The 25,616-nt window shown below is 51.1% G+C and overlaps 1 protein-coding gene across 2 annotated transcripts in view; it reads left to right on the forward strand.

Moving 5' to 3' along the window:
- Positions 1-25,616, forward strand: part of LOC144762300 (exportin-5-like) — a 2,334,361-nt gene that overhangs the window by 1,539,517 nt on the left and 769,228 nt on the right. The gene's annotated exons all lie outside the window — the stretch shown is intronic.

The raw sequence follows: 25,616 nt of genomic DNA on the forward strand, positions 1-25,616 counted from the left end.
TTAGGCTTATCCAGAGGGTGTGTTAAACATTTATTGTATTAACTCCATCAAGACTGATGCAAACACTCAGAGAGTGAATTCAGACCAATTGATTAAGTTACCTTTTATCATTTCATTGTTGTTGTATTACTGTGGGGAGCTGTGTTACATCTCTGGGGGGTATGTTTTAGCGCTAAACTTGCACTTCAACCGTCTGCCATCTTGTTCAGCGTTCCAATAGAACCCCAAAGGTAGGCAGAGGTAAAAGTAGATAGCACCTTACTCTCTATTTGTGATAGTGTGGTCGAGCAGGAAGGCTATATCAGAGTGTAGTGTTAAGCATTTGTTGTGCACACTCAATCAGCAAATGATATCACACACTCAAAGACTAAACTTCAGACCAATTGATTTTGTATAAAAATATTCTTTTAGTTATTTTATTTCCTAGAACAAAGCAAGCCTGGCACAGGTAAGTGATAAATACTTTGCAGTAAATATACAGTTTGAAAATGCAGATGTAAACGTACTTTGGAGCGGTTACATTTTGAATTACTGGTAATGCAAAACTGTGGAATACTGTACCTATACTTTGTATTTGACTATCTGAAAGAAACAGTTAGTTACAGATTCCTTACCTCAGAATTACCCCCAGGCGTCAGACTGGATCCGGAGAGTTTTTAGTCAGCAGTGCCTCTATACGTCGAAAGTTGGAGTCGGTCGGCTCCGCGTCTGTCGTGGTCGCTACCTAGAAGCCTCCCTCGTGCACTGACGTCAGTTCTTTCTTTTTCTGCGCCAGTGTCAGAGGCCAAGACCAAACCACGGGAGTCGACGATGGTCCCAATGCCCCTCCGCCTGAGTCATCACCCGAACAAGATATATTCAGGGATAGCGTCACAGGTAGGGGGGAAAGGGGAAGTAGAAGAAACAGAGAGACAGCCTTGTGCAGTAGAATTGATGTTCACCCTCACTACTGGTTCAGTGGAGGTTACAGGATTCTTGGGAGCTGCACCTGCGTAGGATGATAAGAACTTATAAACATGCTATACTACTCTTACTTACAACTCATATTTTAGATACAACTTAATATTTACCCAATAACCTAAGGCCTTTGCCTCTCTCTCTTAGTATGGGATTTATATGAAATGTTAATACTTTAGCATCTGCATGGAAAGGCAAAACTATGAACTAATTGTTCCCTCACTGTTTATACTAATCATAATTTTTATTCACTGTTTTTATAATACCCCGTTTATCAGATTGTAGCTCCTTGCTTAGTAATACTTAACATCTGCATCCATATACTTTTCTTGCATGAATTACTAAACGTTTTTTGACTCAAGAACTGTCTTTATCAAAAAAAAAAAATAACAAGTGTCGGGGTTTCCATCTGTCTTACAATGGATTGTTGATAGACTTGATTTACAAGACGCAGTCTGTCACGTTTGCATTAAAGAAAGGAAAAAGAAAAACGCTGTAACTTTTAGTCGTAAGACTCTCGGTTGCTCAGCTTACCACAGGACTCACATTGAGAACTCCATCCTGCTCAAAACAAAATTAATTCGAGGAGAATGTTTCACATGAAAAGATTCCTTTTCAGCGAGAAGCTGAGTACTGTCTCTGAGGCGGAAACACTAGTCTAAAACTCTTCCCTCGTTGCGCAAGCTTTTAGTTGCTTCAGAAATTCGTCGGAAAAATAACTAGACCTAAACTGAAAGACCCTAATCACGTCTCTGACAAAAAGAACAAAAACGAACTGCGTGAAGAGGAGACACTACGCTCCCTCACGATGACAGTTGAAGTGCACGTTCTTCCTCAGAACACGCGCATTAAGCTCTTTGCTCGGTATGAGCTTCTGAAGTCTAGACTGCTGACCTGAGTCTGCAGACTCTCTAGCGGCGTCAGCTTTTGCCATGTTGGAATTCCTTAAGATTTTGATGCACGGTTTTAAAAAGAGTCTTGAAGCTAACAGTCTTCTTCTCCTATGATGACATTTCACCGCCTATCTTAAACAACTGCTTGCTTTCCCCATAATCTTGTTTGAGCTAAGGCTTGCCAGTGTGATCTTGCCAGCCAGCGCAGATCCGGAGAGAGTGGTATCTCCAGTCACTTTTTGACTGAATTTTTTAAGCGGCTTTTGTCAGTCTTTTTGAGTTTTACCAACTCCTGGTGCACGTAGAGATGCCCAACTTCAAAGCTTGCGGTTCCTGTACCTAAATGATGTAGGTGACATATCCGCACCGCGTGTGCCTCTTTTGTCTGGAGCACGACCACAACGGCAAGTCATGCTCCGACTGCCGGACCATGGCTCCCAAGTCTTTGCGGGAGTGGTCCCAAAAATTTCTGGAGCGCCGGCAGACAGCTCCGCGCCATTCGAGATCCCGGTTGCGAGGGAGGTCGAGGCACCAGTCGCGGAGCCATCACCACTAGTCCTCCAAGTCTTCGCACTCGGGGTCAGGTAAGTCGAAGCACAAGAAGTCGAATAAACATCGTCGCTCTTCGACTTCTCCCCGTTGGTCGGCTGACGCGATGAGGGATGCGGGCGGTGCCACTCCCGCGGCTCCGCATGCGGAGCCTGAAGGGTCGACTCCGAGTTTCCCTCCCTTTCCAGGACCTGGAGCGACCCCTGCCCAGCTTCTGCAGTTTTACGTGGCGAGGCATCGCATCTTTGGGCAGCCCGGTGTGCCTTCGGGCCCCGCGGACTCGGTTGGGGGTCCTCGGACTTCCCTGCGGCGGCTCCGGCGCTGCAGAGCCCCCATGGATCCAGACCTGCATCTGGATCCGTGCTGGTGGACCTCATTACACCTCCACCGTTTCCTTCGACACCACAACCGATGCCGTTTGTGCCTCCAGCCAGTGTCGACCCCGGCCTCCATCCTGATGCGGACACGGACCGGCGTCACCTGACACCGGATCCGGCACCAAGTGATGTCTTTGTGCCCCTGTTCACTCCTGTGGTCCCTTTCAGGCCAGATTACTACCCAGAGGACAAGGAGGAGGACTGGGAGGGGTTAGGTGACTCTCTGACCGACCAGTTGGATTATGATCCGGACTGGAGAGAGGTCCTGGGGGATGCCAGTGGTATGGATACCTCCCCAGACCTTGGCATGTTGTCTCCTCCTACCGTGGCTACAGATGAGGGAGCTTCCTATGCAATAGTGTTGCGCAGGGCGGCTGAGGCTCTCCAACTCGAGCTACCTATGGTGGTAGTTGGGACTAACATCCGGACAGAAGTGCTTCAACCGGTGGCAAGCTCTTCGGAGCCCCCGCTTCCGTTTAATGAAGCCCTAACCAACATCCTTTTAGGCACCTGGTCCAGGCCCAAAACGGGGGCTACCGTGGATAGGATGATTGCCCGACACCACTGCCTGGCCCCGGCAACCCAACTTTCCTCTCCCAATACCCCTCCCCGGAGAGCTTGGTGGTCCAAGCTTCTACCAAGAGCGCATTCCTTAACACACCACCAGATAGGGAATCCAAGAAGCTGGATCATCTTGGGAAGTAGGTTTTTTTCTTCCGCCAGTTTGGGACTGTGTTAGTTAAACACTGCATGTCTATTGGGCCGTTATTCGCACTCTGTGTGGGACACGGTTGCACAAGTGCTGCTTCAGTGTCCGGAGGAGGCCCGGACCGTACTCTCCCAGGCAAAGTTTACCATCCACTGTGGGCTGCATACCACCGGCTCTCTAGGCAGGACGATTTCCACGTCGGTAGCCCTTCTTCGCTAAGCCTTGATGAGATCGACAGGCTTTTCTGGGGATGTCTAGAGCGCTCTTATGGACATGCCCTTTGATGGCCGTTACCTTTTTGACGACAATTCAGACAACGCTGTAGAGCATTTCAAGGACTAATGGGCTACGGACAAGATCTCGGGCCTCTTCACCCGCCCTGCGCAGTCTGCTTTGCGCACCTTTCATGGCTACGGAAGGGGTGCCCCAATACGTCCCGCCCAGAGCCACAGGCCGGCGCAAGCTGCACAAACTTCACATGGCCAGGGACGTGGGAACCTCCGCTGTGGTTCTGGGGGCAGCGAGCGTCCAGTCCACCTCTGCTTCAGCCTCCAAACCTTCCTAGTCTGACCTTTCAGGCCCATCAATCGCCAGTGGGCAGCAGGATCTGCCATCACCTCCCCCACTGGCCCACCATCATGTCGGATAGGTGCGTTTTGCAGATAGTCGGAAGGGGCTACTCCCCCTTAGAGGCTATCCCCCCAGCCAATGCCACCTCAGTACCATTGCATGTCGGATGATCACCTGGGCCTTCTCCAACAGGAAGTTATGGCTCTCTTGGACAAGGGAGCCATAGAGCGCGTGTCTGCCCCAGAAGTAGGTTGGGGTTGCTGTTCCCACTACTTTCTGGTACCCGAGAAGGACAATGGCCTGTGTCCTATCTTGGCCCTCTGGAACGTCAACCGCTTCCTCTGGAAGGAGAAGTTCAAAATGTTAACGTTACCTCAGGTCTTGTCTGCCCCTGGCCCTGGAGACTGGATGGTAGCGTTGGACTTGCAGGATGCCTATTTTCACATCCCCGTTCTGTTGGCCCACCGGCGCTACTTGCGGTTCATGTTAGGCCACGAGCATTTTCAGTTTACCGTACTCCCCTTCAGCCTTACCAGCGCCCCTCGGGTGTTCACCAAAGTGATGGCAGTAGTTGCAGCTCATCTGCGCAGATCAGGGGTCCCAGTCTTCCCCTATCTTGACTACTGGTAGTTGAAGGCGGGCTCGCACCAGACAGTCGTCTCCCACCAGACAGTCGTCTCCCACCTCCAGACTACAGCCGACCTCCTGCATTCGCTGGGTTTTTCCATCAACGTGCCGAAGTGTCACCTGTTTCCCTTTCAATCTCCTTTTTATCGGAGCGGTTCTGGAGCCGATGCAGTTTTGGTTCTATCTTCCCGTGCAGCTTGTCCAGGATATTCAAGGTATGATTCAGATCTTTCAGCCCTGATCCTGGAATTTGGTCAGGATGACCCTCCGGTTGCTGGGCCTGATGGCCTCCTGTAGCCTGCTGGTGGATCATGCCAGGTGACATATACGTGCCCTGAGATGGGACCTGAAGTTCCTTCCAGTGGGCGCAACATCCTAGGAATCTGTCAGATTGCTTCCTGATCTCAGAGGGCACTGCACACCATTTGCAGTGGTGGCTCACGAACCAGCATTGGGTCAGCAGCAGATCCCTCTCCCTTCCTCAATCAGAGTTCACAGTGGTGACCGATGCATCACTGCTGGGATGGGGCGGCCACATGGGGGTCCGGGCTCCACATCAACCTCTGGAGTTGCGGGCGATTCGTCTTGCACTGAAGGCATTCCTTCCCTCTGTCCGGGGAAGAGTAGTGCAGGTGTTCACTGACAACACCACCGCCAGGTGGTACTGCAACAAACAAGGCGGGTGGGGTTGTGGTCCCTATGTCAATAGGCCCTCTGCCTCTGGACATGGCTGCAAAATCAGGGCATATCCATGGTGGTTCAACACCTGGCAGGCTCTCTGAACGACATGGCGGACGATCTCAGCCGCTGGTGCATGATGGATCACAAATGGTGTCTTCACTCGGAGGTGGTGCAAGGTCCCTTTCAACAGTGGGCAGAGCCTTGGTTAGATCTATTCGCCACCGAAGAGATTCCGCAATGTCAGTAATTCTGCGCGCTCGATTTTCGGTCTGGACTGTTCCCATGGGGCACAGGGTCAAGACTGATTAGCATATGGCTGGGTCCAAACTGGGTTGGCGTAGTGGAAAAAAGAACAATGGATTTAACCCAGATCTTTTGACTGGGGGAGAATGGTTGCATTGTCAGCATTCTGTCCATTTCTTTTTTTTTTTGTTTATTTGCATTTTACAAAATAATAAACAACATAGCAATGCAGTGCATTGGTTTTCTCCAGGTGTCACATTTACCATACAAGATTTAAACATTTCCTCCTCGCATGCAGCCCCGCAAAATTGTCCAGCTGTATCAACTGTAAATAATCATAAACAGTTATCTCGACAAGCATAATACCATGGCATTAATTAAATTGATCAATTCTGTAGGCAATTTCTTCCCGCAACTGGCGTGCTTTCCTAGATACATTACAAGTCCCTTGCCTCCAACGACTGCAGCCAGCTGAAAAAGGGCTCCCATATATCTCTAGGGCGTGATTGTGATGGCAACACTTCCCAATATATTGCTAGTTGTGTCTGACAATATGCCACACTGGCTGCCCATGCCTTTGTCGTGGGAGGTGTGCCCCCCCCCCCCCCCACTGCATAGCCACCTGTCTTTTTGCCATTAAAAAGAGTGTTGCTGGCAATTTACGGAGCTTCGGCTGTACCATATCCATTATACCCAGTAGCGCTATCTCGGGCTCCTGCGGGAGAATCAGCCCTATGGTTGAGTTAATATGGGTGAATATCTGTATCCAATAGTTTGCTATTGGTCTGCATTGCCATGCCAAATGGAGGAAGGTGGCTTTAAAGGCCCCACATCTCCAACATCTATCATCCCCACGGAGACTCATCCTGTGTAGCTGTATGGGTGTGCGGTAGAGGCGATGTATGTATTTGAAATGAATTAACCGAATGCGATAATTCGGGGGCCGGACTTCAATTGGTCTGCAAGTAAGTTCCCACTGCTTGTCTGTGAGTCTCATACCTAAATCTTCCTCCCATGCTTTACGGGCATTTGGGACTATAATTGGATGTGTGTTCTGAATACCTTTGTAGATGCGGGAGACTAATTTCCGGCCAGAAGCCACTGTGAATATGTTTTCAAGCACTTGCAGCGATGGCGGGGGGTGGGGGGTGGGGGTGGGGGGTAAATGTTGTAAGGTGTTTTTTGCATGAAACTCTTATCTTCTAGTTGGTTAACATGTCCAGTGCCGTGGGTGGGGCAGGATCGCACATTTGCTGCAGTGTGAGGAAGTTGTCTGCTGGAAAGAGATCGGCTCCCCAACATATGTTATGCATGGCCAGGCATTGGTATGTGGCAGTCTCCAGGAGTGGGGGAGAAGTGGGTTGTTAGGAAGTGGCATGGACGGCGCATATAACATTTGCAGCCAAGCCCATTTGAGAGCTTGTAAGGTGTCTATTTCGTCACAAGGGCATTTATATGTTTGGAACAGTGCTGTGGACAATGGTAGGGATGTGACTCAATTGATTTCTATAGCCACGTATGGCTGGAAAGGGGTGGGGAGTGCCCAAAAGTGTATTTTACCTGTGCTCTTAGCGCATATAGCGCAGAATCCGGGGCTGCCATACCCCCTTGTGATTGCGGGAGCTTGAGTATCTCCCAGTAGATTCTGGGCTGTTTGCCTGCCCACACCAGCGCGATCATAAGTTATCTAAGCCTGTGAGAGCTAGGGGGATATTTGCAAATAGATACTAAAGTTAGGTAAAATTATCATCTTGGATATCGCAATACGGCCTGCAAGGGAGAGGGGTAGCATCTTCCATCTCTTTACCCTGTCAATCCAGTCCACCACCCTGCCATAATTTTCGGTCCATATTTCTTGCAAGTGATTACTGAACCAGATGCCCAGATAACGGACCGGGCCGGTTGCCCAGACCAATGGATACTCCGGGACGAAGGCTCGGGTGCCTGATGTGAGTGGCATAATCACTGATTTACCCCAATTTATGTATACTCCGGAACGTACCGAAGTCACAGATTTTAAACAATTATAAATGGACTTGAGATTCATTGAAGAAAAACACTTTGTATGTAACTTTGGTGATTTTGCTTTACTTACTGTAAAATTTGTATGGTTTTGATATGAGTGAATGACAGTTTGCTCTTGAAGACATTCCAAATGGACATTTTTTTGTTGACTTGAGGTCCTTTTGGTGTCCTATCGCTTTGGAATAGGAGGAACCCTCTTTTTTGGCGACACAGAGATGTGTGCCATGTCGACTCTTCACTTTGTTCTGCACCAAAACACGCAGCCTGCGAAGGCAGAGTGTGAGTGTCAGCCTATTTTCTTCTATTCTAGGTGCATGAAGTCTGGGATATGACCCATATACATCCCCGAATAGTGATTAAAAATCACTTATAATCAAAAAACAAGAGATGTCCCCGCACAAAAGTACATATGTATGTGATATATATCAATGTTCTAGTACAATGAATCTCAAAACCAGCACAACGCAATAGTGGATGGCTTCCCAAAGATAAGCAATTTCAAAAACTTGATTTGAGGTTTATTTCATTCTTTATTGTTCGAAATTCTTTAAAACATTACAGAATTGCTTGCCGCCAACGCGTTTCATCCCTCTTGGGACTTCTTCTGAGCTTAAATGTAATATTCTGACAAATGCTCACGTCAACCTTCAAAGAGTACCTGCACTGAAGGAATCGTATATTATTCGAAAATGATCACGACAGTTGGATAGAGACTCCAATCTATTAAACACAGGGAATGTCCCTCAAGAACTTGTTTGTGCGACCAGGGGAGTGGTGCGATTACGGGGGACATCATACGTCAGGAACCTAACGGATGGACCGTACCATGGTCAGAGGTCAAATATAAGATAATTTTGATCGGGAGGGACATTTTGAGAGATGACAATTTGGTTTAGGCTTCAATGCAGTTTTAGGGAAAGAACATAGGCCCTGGGTACCTGATTGGCAGGAGCCCAGGGCACACTCAGTCAAAGCACATCAGCAATTCAGCAAAATGTGGGTGCTACCACGCAGAAAGGGGGGTCCTTTCCCCCACAGCCCAAGTGTTCACCAAATGTCTGGTGGTAGTTGCAGCACATCTACACAGAGTATTCAGGTCTACCCATAGCTGGGTGAATGGCTAATCCAAGCCTGTTGCAATAATTGGGGTTTACAATCAACATACAAAAATCACATCTTCAGCCTTCACAGATTCATCCTTTTCTAGGGGCTATTCTCAACACACAGTTCGTGTTATCCTACCCAAATGCAGTCAGGATTCACATCATCACATAACTGCTGCATCAATTTCACCCCAATCCACACACACATCAAAATAGTTCAATGACTTCTAGGCATGATGGCATCTTGTCTTGAAATAGTGCCACATGCAAGATTACATATGCATCCGTTGGAAGAATGTCTAGCAAGTCAATGGTCTCAGTCACAGGGTGAAGACAACAAGGAGGTGACTGGGCTGTTCCTAGAAGACGTGAGGGAGGGAGAGAACCGGTGATGTAGATGGAGGGGGAGGGGGAGAGAAGGGAAGTGCGGACCCGGCGTGAAGGGTAGGCGCAGAAGGCTACGGCACAGGCTTCTAGAACCCAAATATATTGGCTTCAGGCCCGATGCCAGATCCGCCGGGTACTGTTGACACCCCGCAATCCTAACCCCTAGGTAGGAACAGTGTCAGACAGGTAGTACAACAGATGTGTCTTGTTTAAACTGATACTTTTGATTAGATCATGTTTTAGTAGATTGTAGGTTTCTTTATATATAGGTCCTGAAGAATCGCAGTTGATAAACTAGATGCGAGAAACATGTTGACCACAATTTTTGCACCTTTAGCCTTGATTCACACTGGGAAACTTTTGTTCCCATGAATACTGGCTATCCCTGATTTTACTAGTGGCAGGGGACCACCAGAATAAAATTGTCTCCGGTACCCTGAGCTACTTTTTACTCTCACCCGCACCTTCTACTTATTACTGGCCCCTCACCCGCACTTCACCATAAGGCAGTTGGATAGAAGATCTCCGACAAAGAGCCCCTCCTTGAGGTGAGCCCGTTGGGCATTGCACGGCCTGCCCGACGAGGAGCAACGCCGATGATGAAGCATGACACTCGCAAGCGTGTGTGAGGCAACTAAATCCAACACATTGGATACCCAGGGGTGTTTGTCCACTTGAGCACCCACCCCTCCCTTGTGACCGGCACTTCCCTTCTCTCCCCCTCCCCCTCCATCTACATCACCGGTTCTCTCCCTCCCTCACGTCTTCTAGGAACAGCCCAGTCACCTCCTTGTTGTCTCCACATTTGGGGCTGAGACTGTGGCGGGACCTTCCATTCCTTCCCTTGTGAATGGTAATTTCAGCCCGACTGGATCGCATTTGGTCCCATCCTTTCCCCTACTTGTTGCTACACACTCAGTCACAGGGTCACTTACAAAATCTAGTGTTGATAGACAGTCGCACACATCAGTGGTGAAACACATAGAACCTATCAAAAGGGTGACCTCTTCTCTTCCCTGTTCCTCAGATCATTCTCACAGCTGACATATCCCTTACAGGAAGGGGGGCACATCTACAGAATATCACATTTCAGGGTCTCTGGAACACCAAACACCAGAGTTTCCACATCAACTACCTAGAGCTCCAAGCAGTTCATCTAGCATTGAAAGCATTTCTAGTCCACCTCAAGGGCAAAGTTGTCTTGGTCTGGACTGACAGCACAACAGTAATGCTCTATTTATAAAAAAGGGTGAGACACACTCTCTATAGTTCACACCTATATGATTTGGTGTAGGGCAATACGACACAACATTAATCTGTTAGCATTGCATCTTCCCAGGATTGACAACGACTTTGCTGACCTCCTCAGCAGGATACGACCGCACGTCCACAAGTGGGAATTTCCCCCCCACCCTCCAGAGTCCTTCTCCCATACTTCCACAGGTGAGGGTAGACCGCTTTTCAACTGCACACCACGCAAAATGCCCAACTTGGCCTCCAGGCTCCCACACTCCCTGTTCATGGGCAATGCTGTATGGAGGAACTGGTCAGGACTATTTGCCTACGATTTTCCAATTCTCCCTCTTCTGTTTTTGCTTCGGAAGCTTAGGCAAACGTCTCACCCTCATTCTCATAGCTCCCACTTGGGCTCGACCACCATGGTTCACCACACTATTAGAACTTTCAGTAGTGCCACACAAGAAGCTTTTGCGTAGCTTCCGCAGAATCCTGTAGCAAGTGCCTAGCACACGATTGACATGATTTTTCATGGATAGTTTGTTGTCAATTGTTATTCCAAGGTTGCAGACTACTTGTTTAGGGGACGGGCATGGGCCCAATGACTGAGTCCACCAGCTGCTAGACCAATACTCCTCGGCCCTGCTGAACAGAATTATCTCGGTTTTACTGCCGTTGAGCTGTAATTTGATTTTGCCCATCCAGATGTTTATGTGGGTCAGACAGTTATTAAACCGGATCTTTGTATCTGTAGGGTCAGGACCAAGAGTGATCAGCAGCTGGGTGTCATCAGCATATTACACAACCTCAAACCCGTAGGATCTGATTATCCTGGGCAAAGGTGTTACATAAAGATTGAAGAGCATAGGGCTCAGGATTGACCCTTGGGGAACTCCAATGCTTACTTGTCTGCTGCGTGAAGCCAGGGTACCTATATGTACCATGATGGAGCGATCCTTTAGATTGTTTTTAAACCAGTCCAGAGCTTTCCTTCGGATCCCCATCTCCCAGAGCCGTTGTTCTAGGATGTCATGGGAGATGGTGTTGAAGGCGGCAGACAGGTCCAAAAGAAGCAGCATAGCTGATTCTCTTTTATCCAAAGCCAGCCTGATGTTATCAACCATCTCTACTACTGCCGTTTCGGTACTGTGCGCCGACCGGAATTCTGATTGCGATGGGTCAAGAAGTCTGTGACTTTCTAAATGGGCAGTAAGTTGGTTATTTACCAAGGATTCGAGTGCCGCCTTCCCGAAATAAGGCAGTAGCGAGATGGGGCGGTAATTGTCAGGTTCACTGGGATCTAATGTTGTTTTTTTCCAGAATGGGTCTGACTTGAGCAGTTTTCCATCTTTTGGGCACCCTCGCTTGATCTAGTGACATATTAAAAATCTCTGTTAACTTTGTTGTCAACAGGGGAGCTAATTGTGTAAAAAAGCGAGGGGTAGAGGATCTGCTTCACGTAAACCTACAACCAGAGCATGTTAAGCTGCAACTTCTACTGTTGTGGTGAACACATTGACCCTTTTAATGCAACTAATCAAAACTATCTATCTAACAAAGCTACCCATTGCATTTTCAGACTTCTGGACTAGCGTATAATTCAATGTGCCTACATCTAGCTGCGGCAGCAGCCTACCTGCAAAATAGACATCATTTAAGATTGTTTAAAGAACCAGTTGTTAAAGCATTCATGAGAGGCCTTTAAAAAATAATTCCACCCAGGCTTTCTCCTACACCTGCTTGGTATCTCAACATTGTACTTACCAGCTTATGGGTCCACCGTTTGAAGCCTTCTATAATTGCCCCCACATATTCCTATCTTGGAAGGTAGCCTTTCAAGTAGCCATCACCTCTCTTAGTCAGTGAGCTCCAGACACTAACCTCGGAAGATCCCTTCTTCCAGCTATACAGGGATAGGGTCGTACTTCAAACTAAAGCAACATTATTTCCAAAGGTAGTTTCTACCTGTCACCTAAATCAGTCAGTTGAAGTAACTGTCTTCTTTGCCCAGGCTTATTCAGTTGCAGAAAGAGGCTTCATACACTAAATGTTAACAGCTTTCATGTACGATATTGATAGATCTAAAGAGTTTCATAAAACTAAACAACTGTTTGTAGCTTTTTCAGCCTCTCACACAGGAAAGCCCATATCTGAATCTGCTATCTCTAGATGGATAATTAAATGCATTCAGACGTTACATCAAAACTAAAAGAACTTTGCCCACACCTCCAAGAGCAAACTCTACTCGTAATATAAGAGCATTTATGGCTTTTCTGGGAAATATACCAATAGCTGAAATTGGTAAAGCAGCTACATGGTCAACCCCACACACTAAACATTACTGTGTGGATGTTTTAGCACACCACCAAGCAAATGTAGGACAGGCAGTGCTTTGCGCTCTTTTTTCAAACTACTGCAACACCCTTAGGTCAGCCACCACTTTTTGGAGGGCACTGCTTTATAGTCTATGCAACGCATGTGTATCTACAACCACTCATGCCATTGATGTTGCTTACCCTGTAAGCATCTGTTCGTGGCATGTAGTATTGCAGGTTCACAAGCTCCAACCCTCCTCCACGGACACCTGTGGCCATTACCTGTGGCCATTACAGTACCTAGCTACACTATCATGTGCAAGGTGTCTTTTAAGTTCCACTTACTCCCATTCCAGTCTCACTTGACTGTGGAAAAAAAATCTAATAATGAAGTTGATGCCCATACGCAATATCACCTAGAGGGGGAGTCACTTTACCTCATGCCTTGAAAGACTTCTTTGTAAAAAAAAAAAAAAAAAAAAACTTGCACTAATCCGTATCGAACACTAGATGGCAGGAGTATGCAATGTTGTGAATCTACAACACTACATGCCAAGAACAGACGCTTACAGGGTAAGTACTATAATCCTTCTGGGTGATCCTGTCACGGTTCGCGGCGTTGCCGCGGCCGGCCATTCCCGCATACACACCCCCGGTCTAGTCCCGGGCAGCAGAGCACAGAAGCACTTCCGGGGGAAAACGCTTAAACATCGCGTTTCCCGCCGGCTTGGTGCTTCGGATTCCGGATTCTTTGCTGAGGTCCCGCTGTTTGTGACCTGCCCGTCTCTACAGGAGACAAGCCGCGCTGGAGCGCAACTCTGCATTTCAAGACCGCGCTAGTCAGGAGCGCTTGGTTGAACTTCTCCTGGGTGTTTCCAGGACTGCTCCTGAATTGTTTTAGTAACCCTTAACGCGCAGGAGCGCTTTTGAGGATGTTTAGTGAACCTGGGTATTGTTAGGGAATTGCACTATCGGTTTCCCACCGCGCTGGAGCGCAAAAGAGGGAAACAGCTCAGCCTGCATACTTAGGTTGAGTGACTACGTACAGTTGCTGCTATACGCGCAGGAGCGCTTTCTTTTGTTTACACTGGGGTGCAACGCGCAGGAGCGCTTTCTTTTGTTATAGCTTTTGTGATACGCGCAGGAGCGCTTTCTTTAGTTTGAACTCGGGGATAACGCTCAGGAGCGTCTTACCCTCGCCTTTCATTGTCGGAGCTGAACCCATCTGGGGACCTGCCTTCCCGGAAGCATTGGTGAGTCCACAGAAGGTTACACGGTCTGTGTGTGTATGTGGGGGGTGGTTCCTTTTCGGGTCTGTCTCTGATCTTGCTTTTTCTTGGTTTCCAGTTGACACCGGAACGCCCCGCCAGCTCCACGCTTTCATTACCCTACACCCTGGCTCCCATCCCTGCGTCCGTCTCATCCCTGCTGGGTATTGCATTCCACGAGGGTCAGGTGGGTACAGGGACGGGTGCTCTTGTCGTCTCTGCGGAATTGCGTCACAAGCAAAGGTAAGACTTGTGGGGCACCTGACAGAATCCGAAGCCCACGGTACTCATTCCGCCCAGACGACATGGGCGACCCGGAGGTCACTCTGCAAGACATCGCAGTCATGCTGGCTGCCATGCAGACAGAGAACCTTGCCTTGCGCCATGACATAACGGCCCTACAGGGTCAAATGGCAGCCGGGGTCACCAGTCCTTGGGGTACTACTCCCAGCCCTAGAGTCAGACAAGACGGCCTGTTGAGACAACCAACATTCACCTTTGGGGGATCCTCCGCCGCCACCAACCAAGACACAGCCATCCAGGTGGTCACTCCCCATCCTGTGCAGTTGGCACCACCCGAACGCTTCTACTGTGATTGCACTAAGTACGGTATATTCATCCATCAATGTCAACTGCATTTTATGGCTAGGATCGCGGCCTTTCCCGATGATGCTTCCAAGGTCCCCTACATACTGTCTTACATGGGCGGGGATGCAGCTCAGTGGTCCATTTCCTTGGTAGAGAACGACGATCCCATGCTTAACCACCTGCCAACGTTTAAGGAAGCCATGCGGCGTATGTTCGCTCGCCATACCTTCGTGCAGGCCGCAGACAACGAGGCAACCAGGACTTGCTCCATTACATCACCATGTTCAACAGGCTGGTCATCGAGGCCCACTGGCAGAGGACAAGAAGGTATCTGTGTTCTATCAGGGTTTGCGGGTTGACCTGAAGGACATCATCTCGCAGTATCCCAATCCGCCCGAAGCTATAGGCCCTTTCATCGACATGGTGGTGAAAATGAACTTCCGACTACAAGAAAGAAAGACCGACAGGGGAAAAGGCAACGACAACCGTCTCTTGCCCATTGGGGACAAGGGCGTCGAGAAAGCCAAAGAGGAATTCGCTCCCCAGGGAGAAGCGTCCGAACCCATGCAGATCGGAGGCATAAGAGGACCCTTGACCAGTCAAGAAAGGGAAAAAAGGAGGAAGCAGAACCAGTGCCTATATTGCGGTAAAAGCGGCCAGTTCGTGAGGGAATGCCCTGCTAAGCCCTCCAAACCGCGAGGCAGAAGGTCGTACGCGTTGCCCATCAGCAAGGGCGACAAGACGGGAAACGAGACAACCCAGTAGACAAGGGGATCCGTCCTCTGGGTTCTTCGTCTTGTACATCTGCGATCCCTGCGGTATACGATGGTAGTCGGCATGGACGTGTCCTTACGGAATCTGGCGGGCAGAACCTGGGTGGTGACCGCCATGTTGGATTCCGGGGCGACAGGCTGCTTCATTGATGCAGCGTTTTCCCGCGCCTTGGGCATTGACACAGTGACGAAGGCCCAACCGGAACCCGTCAAGGCTGTTGATGGAACGGACCTAACTTCCGGCCCTATCAGACACCGAACAGAGACCATGACGATGTCCTTCTCAAACAACCACACCGAGTCCATTCGTTTTGACGTCATCGACGCCCCTCAATTTAAGGTGATCTTGGGTTTGCCGTGGTTGGTGAAGCACAATCCCCGCATCGATTGGGTGACCAGAACCATCCACCTAGAATCGGAGCACTGCTGCAGCACCTGTTACGCAAAGGTCGACCTGTCAGGCCCTCGTTTCATACAGGCACACTCGTTGCCTGTAGTAGGCATGGGAATGGTTTCCCAAGGAACCATACCGAAAGAATATCTGGACCTAGCGGAAGTGTTCGACAAGAAGGGAGCCAACACTCTGCCACCCCACCGGTCATTCGACTGCCGCATTGACCTGATTCCCGGCTCCACGTTGCCATGCAGCAGGATTTACTCGCTCACGGAAAAGGAGAACATCCACCTCCGCTCCTATCTGGACGAATACCTGGACAACGGGTTTATTCGTCACTCCAGATCACCGGTTTCCTCTCCTCTTTTCTTCGTGTCGAAGAAGGAAGGGGATCTGAGGACCTGTATAGACTTTCGCGCAATGAACACCATCACCGTAAAAAAACGGTACCCACTACCGCTAATCTCCAATCTCTTGGACCAGGTCAAGAACGCCACCATCTACACTAAACTGGACCTACGGGGTGCTTACCACCTTGTCAGAGTCCGGAAGGGTGACCAATGGAAGACCGCCTTCCGGACGAAGTTCGGCCTGTTCGGATACCAGGTCATGCCTTTCGGACTCTGCAACGCCACCGCCGCGTTCCAGTTCTTCATCGATGAAGTGTTGAGAGACTTCATCGACGTCTTTTGTATCGTCTACATAGACGACATCTTGATTTACTCTCAGACCACCAGAGAGCACGTACAACACGTGCGTTCCGTCCTGCAGCAATTGGAGAAACACCGTCTGTACGTCAAGTTGGAGATGAGCGTGTTTCACGTCACATCTGTTGAGTTCCTGGGGCACATCATCACTCCGGCGGGAATCCAAATGGACAACAAAAAAGTAGAAGCCATCCTGTCTTGGCCTACCCCGGAGTCCGTGAAAGGGGTCCAAAGGTTCCTCGGTTTTTCCAACTATTACCGTTGTTTCATCACCGGATTCTCCGAGATGGTGGCTCCCATCACGTGCTTGCTGCGCAAGGGGGTTCGTTTTGGTTGGGACCAAAAAGCAGACGACGCCTTCCAGGAACTAAAGAGACGGTTTACCGTGGCCCCAGTCCTGGTGCACCCCGACACCGAGCAACCCTTCATAGTAGAGGCAGACGCCTCTAGGGACGCCATAGGCGGAGTGCTCTCACAACGAAACATCGATACGGGACAACTGCATCCTGTGGCCTTTTACTCCAAGAAACTCCAACCCCCTGAACGCAACTACACCGTGTCTGATCGGGAACTCTTAGCCATCAAGACCGCGTTTGAGGAATGGCGTCACTTCCTGAAAGACTCAAAACACAAGGTGACCATCTACACAGACCACAGAAACTTGCAGTTCCTACATTCTGCTCGTGCCCTCACAGCCCGACAGCTCCGATGGACCCTATTGTTCAACGAGTACGACTTCGTGATCACGTTCCGGCCAGGGAAAAGACAACGCCAAGGCTGATGCGCTATCGCGGCTGGCTGAATCCGATGAAGACGCCGAAGACCACGAGCCTGTCTCCATCTTACCGGAGAAACACTTCCAGGGCATAGTCGCTTCAGTGGATCCCGTCTGCCAGGCAGAACCAGACAGGAAACGGCCAGATCCCGTGGTCCCGACAGGGGACGAAGAAGGCGGGACAAGGTGGAGCGGTTCACGGCGCTTAGGAGACCAAAAACATCTTCCAGGGGTACCCGAACAGAAGAAGGCCCTTTACTCGTGTCACGATCATGTCCTCTCCGGCCATCCTGGTTACCACAAAACGCTCGATCTCGTGCCAAGGCTATTTTGGTGGCCAACGATGGTGGCCAACGATGGTGACCGATACAAAGAAACACGTGACGAACTGCGCAGTTTGCTTGCTTGGCAAGAACAGATCCGAACCATCGGTTGGCCTTTTGCAGTCCATTCCTGTACCTCCTTTTCCATGGCATACCATCTCCATGGATTTTGTGGTGGAGCTCCCGCTCACCAAGACTGGTCACACCACGGTTCTCACTATAGTGGACCACCTCACCAAGATGGCACATTTCGTACCCTTGACGAAATTGCCCACAATGGCCGAACTGGCCTTGATCTTCGTACAGGAGGTGGTTCGCCTCCATGGCATCCAGTCTGTGGTCATAACGGATCGAGGATCGCAATTCGTGTCCCGTTTCTGGAAGGAGGTATGCAGGATACTCGAGATGGACGTACGCCTCTCCTCAGCGTACCACCCCCAGACCGATGGTCAAGCCGAACGAACAAATCACACCATGGAACAGTACCTCCGCTGTTTGCTGCTTACGGTCGAGAAGGAATGGTCCGAAGTGCTATGGATGGCGGAGTATGCGTACAATAACAGCAAGCATTCGGCCATCGGCATGTCCCCCTTCTTTTGCCTCCAAGGACGTCATCCCCGCACTTCGGCATGGGCCGAGCCTCTGGATAGCCACCTGCCTACCGTGCGATCATATCATGAGACACTACACAAACTCTGGCAACAGGCACGGTTCGAGCTGGCCAAGGCGAAGGACTCCTACAAAGATCATGCTGACGCTCACAGACAAAAGGAGCCCGCTTATCGCACGGGTGATAGGGTGTGGCTTTCTATTCGGCACCTGAATGTGCATGGGCCCAAGAAGCTGTTGCCTCGTTTTGTGGGTCCCTTTGTTATAGAGAAGGTGGTCAACCCTGTGGCCGTGAAACTGTCGCTTCCTCCGCACATGAAGATCCATCCGGTCTTCCATGTCTCCCTTCTGCGGGCAGTCCAGTCTGGCGGCTCCCTTCCGTCTCCCCCTTCTCCGGTGGTGGTGGAGGGCCATGTTGAGCATGAGGTCAGGGCTATCTTGGGGTCCCGTCGTACCAGGGGCAAGCTGTTCTACCTTGTGGAGTGGAAGGGGTACGGTCCCGATGAACGGTCCTGGGAGCCCTTGTCCCATGTGCGCCACGCTCCTGTTCTGGTTCGTGCTTTCCATCTGAGTCATCCCCTGAGCCCTCGCCCTGTCTCTCTTTTCTGATTTCCAGGGGGGTTTGGGGGGGGGTTCTGTTCTAGGGGGGGGGGGGTGCTGTCACGGTTCGCGGCGTTGCCGCGGCCGGCCATTCCCGCATACACACACGGGAGGCCGGAATACTCACTTCCGGCCGGAAGTCGAGTCCCCGGTCTAGTCCCGGGCAGCAGAGCACAGAAGCACTTCCGGGGGAAAACGCTTAAACATCGCGTTTCCCGCCGGCTTGGTGCTTCGGAATCTGGATAATTTGCTGAGGTCCCGCTGTTTGTGACCTGCCCGTCTCTACAGGAGCGCTTGGTTGAACTTCTCCTGGGTGTTTCCAGGACTGCTCCTGAATTGTTTTAGTAACCCTTAACGCGCAGGAGCGCTTTTGAGGGTGTTTAGTGAACCTGGGTTTTGTTAGGGATTTGCACTATCGGTTTCCCACCGCGCTGGAGCGCAAAAGAGGGACACAGCTCAGCCTGCATACTTAGGTTGAGTCACTACGTACAGTTGCTGCTATACGCGCAAGAGCGCTTTCTTTTGTTTATACTGGGGTGCAACGCGCAGGAGCTCTTTCTTTTGTTATAGCTTTTGTGATACGCGCAAGAGCGCTTTCTTTAGTTTGAACTCGGGGATAACGCGCAGGAGCGTCTTACCCTCGCCTTTCATTGTCGGAGCTGAACCCATCTGGGGACCTGCCTTCCCGGAAGCATTGGTGAGTCCACAGAAGCTTACACGGTCTGTGTGTGTATGTGGGGGGTGGTTCCTTTTCGGGTCTGTCTCTGATCTTGCTTTTTCTTGGTTTCCAGTTGACACCGGAACGCCCCGCTAGCTCCACGCTTTCATTACCCTACACCCTGGCTCCCATCCCTGCGTCCGTCTCATCCCTGCTGGGTATTGCATTCCACGAGGGTCAAGTGGGTACAGGGACGGGTGCTCTTGTCGTCTCTGCGGAATTGCGTCACAAGCAAAGGTAAGACTTGTGGGGCACCTGACAGATCCATAAGATATACATATAGCTTCTTGGGACTTGCATTATCCATCTTGGCACATGTTTCACCCCATTTTGATATCACAATGGACTTTGTAGGCCAAAGGCAGATTTCCCCCCTATGTATACAATAGATTGTCACTGCAGATAAGGCAGTAAACCCCACTGACTTTCTCTTACTGTCTACTATTATTAAAAAGCCTATCCCAGTCAGTTTCTAACCCTGCAGAGACCCCTCTGTGCCAGGCTACCAGTGCGCAGTTATCGGGCTGTGCATGACAGTCTCACACATGCCGTCCGCACATGCTTATGCATGCGTGTTCCCATGTGTCTAGCCAAGTGCCCCTCACCTTTGCTGCGCCACAGCATTCTCATCTAAAGAGGCGGAAAGGCTGGGGGTAAACACGCGTAGTCAGTTGACTGCGGTTGAGTACACAGTTGTGAATCTCATCCACATTAAAAAGTTCAAAACCAGATTAAAAGGGCAGGGTACGGGGGAGGAGCCGCGCCTGCAACCAAGATGGCCGCTTGAGCATCGGCTCCGCCGGCCGCCACATCCTGACTGCCTTTCTGGCATAATATCCTGTACCCCGTCCCCGCAGTCTGGTGGGGGACCGTCACCTGAGTCACTAGGTAAAATTTGGGATCGATTGCCGGCTTCGGCGACCGATTATCGTTGTCGGAAGTATTGGGGCCTTCGAGGTTGGAGACCGGGACCCTGAGTGTGCCACTGCCCAGGGCACAGTGCGACAGCATCGGACGCCGCGACCGGAAGTAGCCGGTCGGACCATCTTTTGTTGCACCCGGGCAAGGATCGAGGTGCCCCCGTCCTCTCTGAGACACTCTGCAGTATTCTATCGCAAAACCCTTTTCCGCACGATTGAGGAGTGGTGGGTTTCGCCTTCTTTCGCGATCGCATCTCGCGACCCTGACAAGCCGAAGACTCAGCGACCGAATCGTTTGGTCCAGTCGAACCGGATTGACAAATATGCTGTCTCCAAGGACACATCGTTGGAGGTGAAGAGTTCCCTGAACCGGGGCCCTGAGCGGGGACCAACCGGTGAGGAACCGACGATGAAGGAGATGATGGCAGCCATTAAGGGGATTCAATCCTCCTTGGGGACAATCGACTCCAAACTGGACGCTGTTACCATTGAGGTGGGACTTCTCAGGGCAGACCTCAACAAGACTTCTGAGAAGGTGAAGGACTTGGAGATAAAAACGGGGAGCCTTATTGAAGACGTGTCTGAACTGCAGAGAGTGGTGTCAGACCTTAAGATGGCCCGTAAACAGTTCGATCACAAGCTCGATGAGTACGAAGGTCGGGCACGGCGGAATAACGTCCGCATCCTCGGGGTCCCGGAGCGAGCGGAGGGGGCTTCCCCGGACCTCTTTGTAGAGACACTCATCCTTCAACATCTGAAGCCCAAGGGGTTGAGTAACTTTTTACGGTGGAGAGGGCCCACCGGGTGCCCGGTGGTCGCCCGAAAACTGGGACACTTCCCCGACCCATCATCGCCCGTGTCCTGAATTTTCAGGACAGGGATGCCATTTTGCAAGCGGCGAGATCATCGGGCCCGCTGGCCTACGAAAATGCGTCCCTGTTGTTCTTTCCAGACTTTACCCGGATGGTGCAGAGGCAACGGCAGGGTTTCGTGCCAATCAAAAGGAGGCTTCGGGATCGGGAAATGAAGTACTCGATGATGTACCCGGCCCGCCTACGGATCGAACATGCTGGCAAGCCTTACTTTTTTGACTCTCCTGAGATGGCGGCGGACTGGCTTGATCACCTTGGAGACCCGGGTCCCGAGGACAATTTCCAAGTTGATGAAGAGGAATGATGCCCCGCTTGACAATGACCTCATACTTGTGCCTAATTCTGCTTGCGGGACTAAACGGGGATTTATCGAACCTTAACTCCTTCCCTCTGCAATTCTGCATGGTATCATCGTTATTACTTTAGGGTATTGAGGGGGGGTTTTGGGCGGTCTGGGGTGGTGGGGGCCGGTGACCTGTTGTAAGGTCCTCCTCCCTTCTACGTTTAGATCTTAGTTTTTGGGGGCGACAGGCACACTGCGAGTTGGGGATGTGTACACGTTACATGCAGGGGTGCAGGGTGGGGGGAGTTCGTATTTTGGGTTGGGGGGATGGGTTGTTGTGTTTACAGTTAGTGACCGATGTATGCTGGGGAATCCTTTGAAATGTGCTCGATCATTTTGTACCAATGACCACTTCTAGACAGGGCCTGGGATTCTCAGTCCTCAGTTGGAATGTTAATGGCCTGGGTGATCAGATTAAGCGCACTGCTGTTAGTCAATTCATTAGACGGCGGTCTCCGGACGTTGTCCTGTTACAGGAGACCCATTTGTTGGGGAAGCGTTGCATGGCTCTGCACAGGGGTGGTTACAAGCTAGTGGCGCATGCTGGTTTCACTTCGGGATCCAGGGGAGTGGGTATTCTTGTCAAGAACTCGTTTCCGTTCACCATTCATTCCACCTGGTCCGACAATCGTGGCCGTTATGTTGCCATCTCTGGTGCCTGGGAGGGTAGAACTGTGTCGTTTATGTCTGTGTATGTGCCCCCCTCGCTGCAGAATGATACCTTTTGTGACCTGGGTCGGATGTTCCTAGCTTTGCCTATGGGGCTCATGGTGATCGGGGGTGATTTTAACACAGTGGCAGATGGTGGACTTGATAGGCTCCCTGCTCGTGCATTGTTGCCCTCCCATAAGTGGTTGCCCGACTTCCTCGCGGTTTCGGGCTTGATAGATGGCTGGCGTACACGCCACCCGGGGGCGACGGAATATACGCATGCATCCGCGGCGCACCATTCCCTCTCTAGAATAGACTATATCCTGTTGCCCGCGGCCCACATGGCCGCGATTGGTGAAGTGGAGCACTTGGTGAGGGGCGTTTCCGATCACTCGCCAGTGTGGTTGCGTGTGTGTGTGGGTCGGGGTGATGTGGGTAGGATTGCTCCCTTCCCCGCCTGGCGCTTGCGCGACCCGGTGGTGAGGAGGGAAGTGGGACGAGTGACTGAGAGTTATTTCGGTGGAAACGTGGGTTCGGTCGCCTCTAGATGCTCTCTTTGGGAGGCCTACAAGACGGTTGTCCGGGGGGGAGGTCTTATCACTTGTTGCTGACCAGAAACGGAAGAGAAGGGCTGAGCTAGATAGGGTGGAGGCGGAGCTATTGACTCTTGAGACTGCTGTTTCCTCTGGGGGCGACCTGTGGGCGGATCATCGCCTGGGGCTGCTCAGGGACGAATACAAGTCTCTGACGCGTGACACGGCTAGGGCGCAACTAGACACCACTCAGGACAGAATCTACGAACATGGGGATAAGGCCGGCAAACTGATCGCATGGTTGGAAAAAGGTGACTGGGGGTCTAGACTGGTCCCGGAGCTGCTAACTGCGGACTCTGGGGTCACGACGGACCCCCAGTTAATTGCAGAGGAGTTTGCTTGCTATTATTCCGAGATTTATACCTCCGTTGGCGAGTTCACAGAGGCGAATAACTCGGACATGATACGAAACATCGCATTGCCAGTTTTATCAGATGACGATAGACAATACATGGACTCTGCTCTCACCGATGACGAAGTGGCGATGGCGATTAGGGGGGTACGCTCTGGTAAGGCCTCCGGTCCCAACGGCCTTCCAATTGAATTGTTTAAGCCTAAAGCTGATCGGTTGGCCCCCTATATGAGGGGCATGTTTCTTGAGAGCCTGGAGAATGGTCGACTGCCATATGACCAGCGTGTGGCCAACATCGTTGTCATTCACAAGGAGGGCAAACCGAGCCTGGAATGCTCGTCGTATCGCCCTATTTCGCTCTTAAACGTGGAACCTAAGGTCTTGGCGAAACTACTCGCCGCGCGTCTTGTCAAAGTTATATCTACCCTGGTACACCCCGATCAGTCTGGCTTTATGCCCCGGAGGAACACTGCTCTAAACCTCAGGCGCCTTCACGGTGTTCTGGCCAATGCTGCCTATATTTATGAGCCCGCCATTTTACAGTCTCTGGATGCCACCATGGCGTTCGACCGGGTGGAATGGCCCTATCTTTTTGCTGTGCTAACCAAACTCGGCTTCGGCCCTGGCTTCATCGGCTGGGTCCGACTCCTATATTCTGCTCCTTTGTCCCGAGTCGTTGTAAACAACCACAGGTCGAGCGACTTTTCCCTCGGCCGTGGCACTCGTCAGGGCTGCCCCCTTTCACCGTTGCTGTTCGCTCTTGCTCTGGAGCCCCTGGCGGCCTGGGTACGCTGGGACCGCTCCATCAAGGGGTTGCGCTGGACCCCGGAATGGGAAGATAAGATTTCGCTCTATGAGGACGACATTCTTTTGTATCTGTCCTCCCCCCGGTCCTCCTTGATTGTTTTTATGGACGTCCTCGCCATTTTCAGTAGGTTTTCGGGATTCTTGATAAACTGGACTAAGTCGGTGTTGTTTGTATTGAGTGGAGATCCTCCCAGACTTCCTGCAAATTGTCCCGTGAGGGTGGAACCGATTAGTTTCCGTTATCTAGGGATCCATGTCTCCCTGGACCCCGCGGTGCGCCACAGATTGAACTTGTTGCCCCCATTGGTCAGACTACGTGCGGACACGGTGCGGTGGAAGGCACTGCCTCTCTCCTTGCTGGGTCGCGCCACCCTATTCAAGATGATGGCGCTCCCGCGCTTTTTATATGCTCTCCAGAACTCCTTTGATCCGATTCCCCATTCGTATTTCCGCGAGATAGAGTCCCTTCAGCGCGGCCTGCTGTGGGAAGGACGTCCGCGTATCGCTCTTTCCAAGCTGATGTTACCCTGGTATGATGGTGGGATTGGATTGCCGAATGTCCGTAAATACTACTGGGCTTCGCAGTTGGCCCCTGTCAATCAGGCGATCTATGGCACTCCGAATGATCCTGGCTATGAGATGGATCGTAGCCAGTTGCCGGGGGGTGATTTCACCCGTGTCCTGTATGCTCGCCGTGAGCGATTTCCTTTGACGGGGCCTACCCTGTGCTCCACGAGGGTTTGGCACGAGGCCACTAACGCCCTTCACTGGGCAGGACGCCTGACTTTGTCTACGCCGCTCTGGAGCTCTGAGAGACTGGGGATGCTCTGGAAATCGAAGGGCTTTGATCGGTGGGACCTTATTGGCATTTCGCGGATTCGGGCTATTTGGGGCAAGGGTAGAATCTTGACATTTGAAGAGTTGCAGGCCAAGTACCAGCTGAACGACACCGAGCGGTTTCGTTATCTGCAGATTAGTCATGCACTGCATGCGGCGGTGTCTGGCGATGAAGAGTTACCGGAGTCCTCCCCCTTGGAGGATCGCCTGCTTGATGGCCTTTTACCCACAAAAGCGATTTCCCTCACATATCGTAAGCTGGTCAACCACTCGGAGGACCCGCTGGTGCGCATTCGCGATCAGTGGGTCGCTGATGGTCTAGTTTTAGATGACGAGGATTGGAGGGAGGCGGTGGCGTCACCTAGGGAGGTGGCGGTCCCAATGAGACTGCGCTTGATTCAACTCCGGATCCTTCACCGCTCCTATGTGACGGGCCTGGGCTTGCAGAGAATGGGATTGGCTGATTCGCCTGACTGTCGTAGGGGATGTGGGTTGCCGGGATCGTTTACGCATATTCTTTGGGAGTGCCCTGAGGTCCGCAAGTTCTGGGACAGAATACATTCAGGGATGAGTGAGGTGTGGGAGATGCGAGTTGATCCTGAGGCACGGCGATGTTTGTTAAATGTGTGGGAACCCACGGACCTGCCGATTCATGGCAGGGTGTGGGTGACCCTGGCGTGTGCGATTGCGAAGCGTAACATCGCGCAGCTTTGGGGGGCGGCCCGGGCTCCCAGGGTTGGAAAATGGATGGAAGATCTTGACTGGTGTATGTTTCGCGAGAAGTTTGTCTATGTGTCCAGAGGGCGGCCCCGTA

This window comes from Lissotriton helveticus, chromosome 6 (assembly GCF_964261635.1).
Source record: "Lissotriton helveticus chromosome 6, aLisHel1.1, whole genome shotgun sequence".
In the NCBI taxonomy this organism is placed as follows: Eukaryota; Metazoa; Chordata; class Amphibia; order Caudata; family Salamandridae; genus Lissotriton; species Lissotriton helveticus.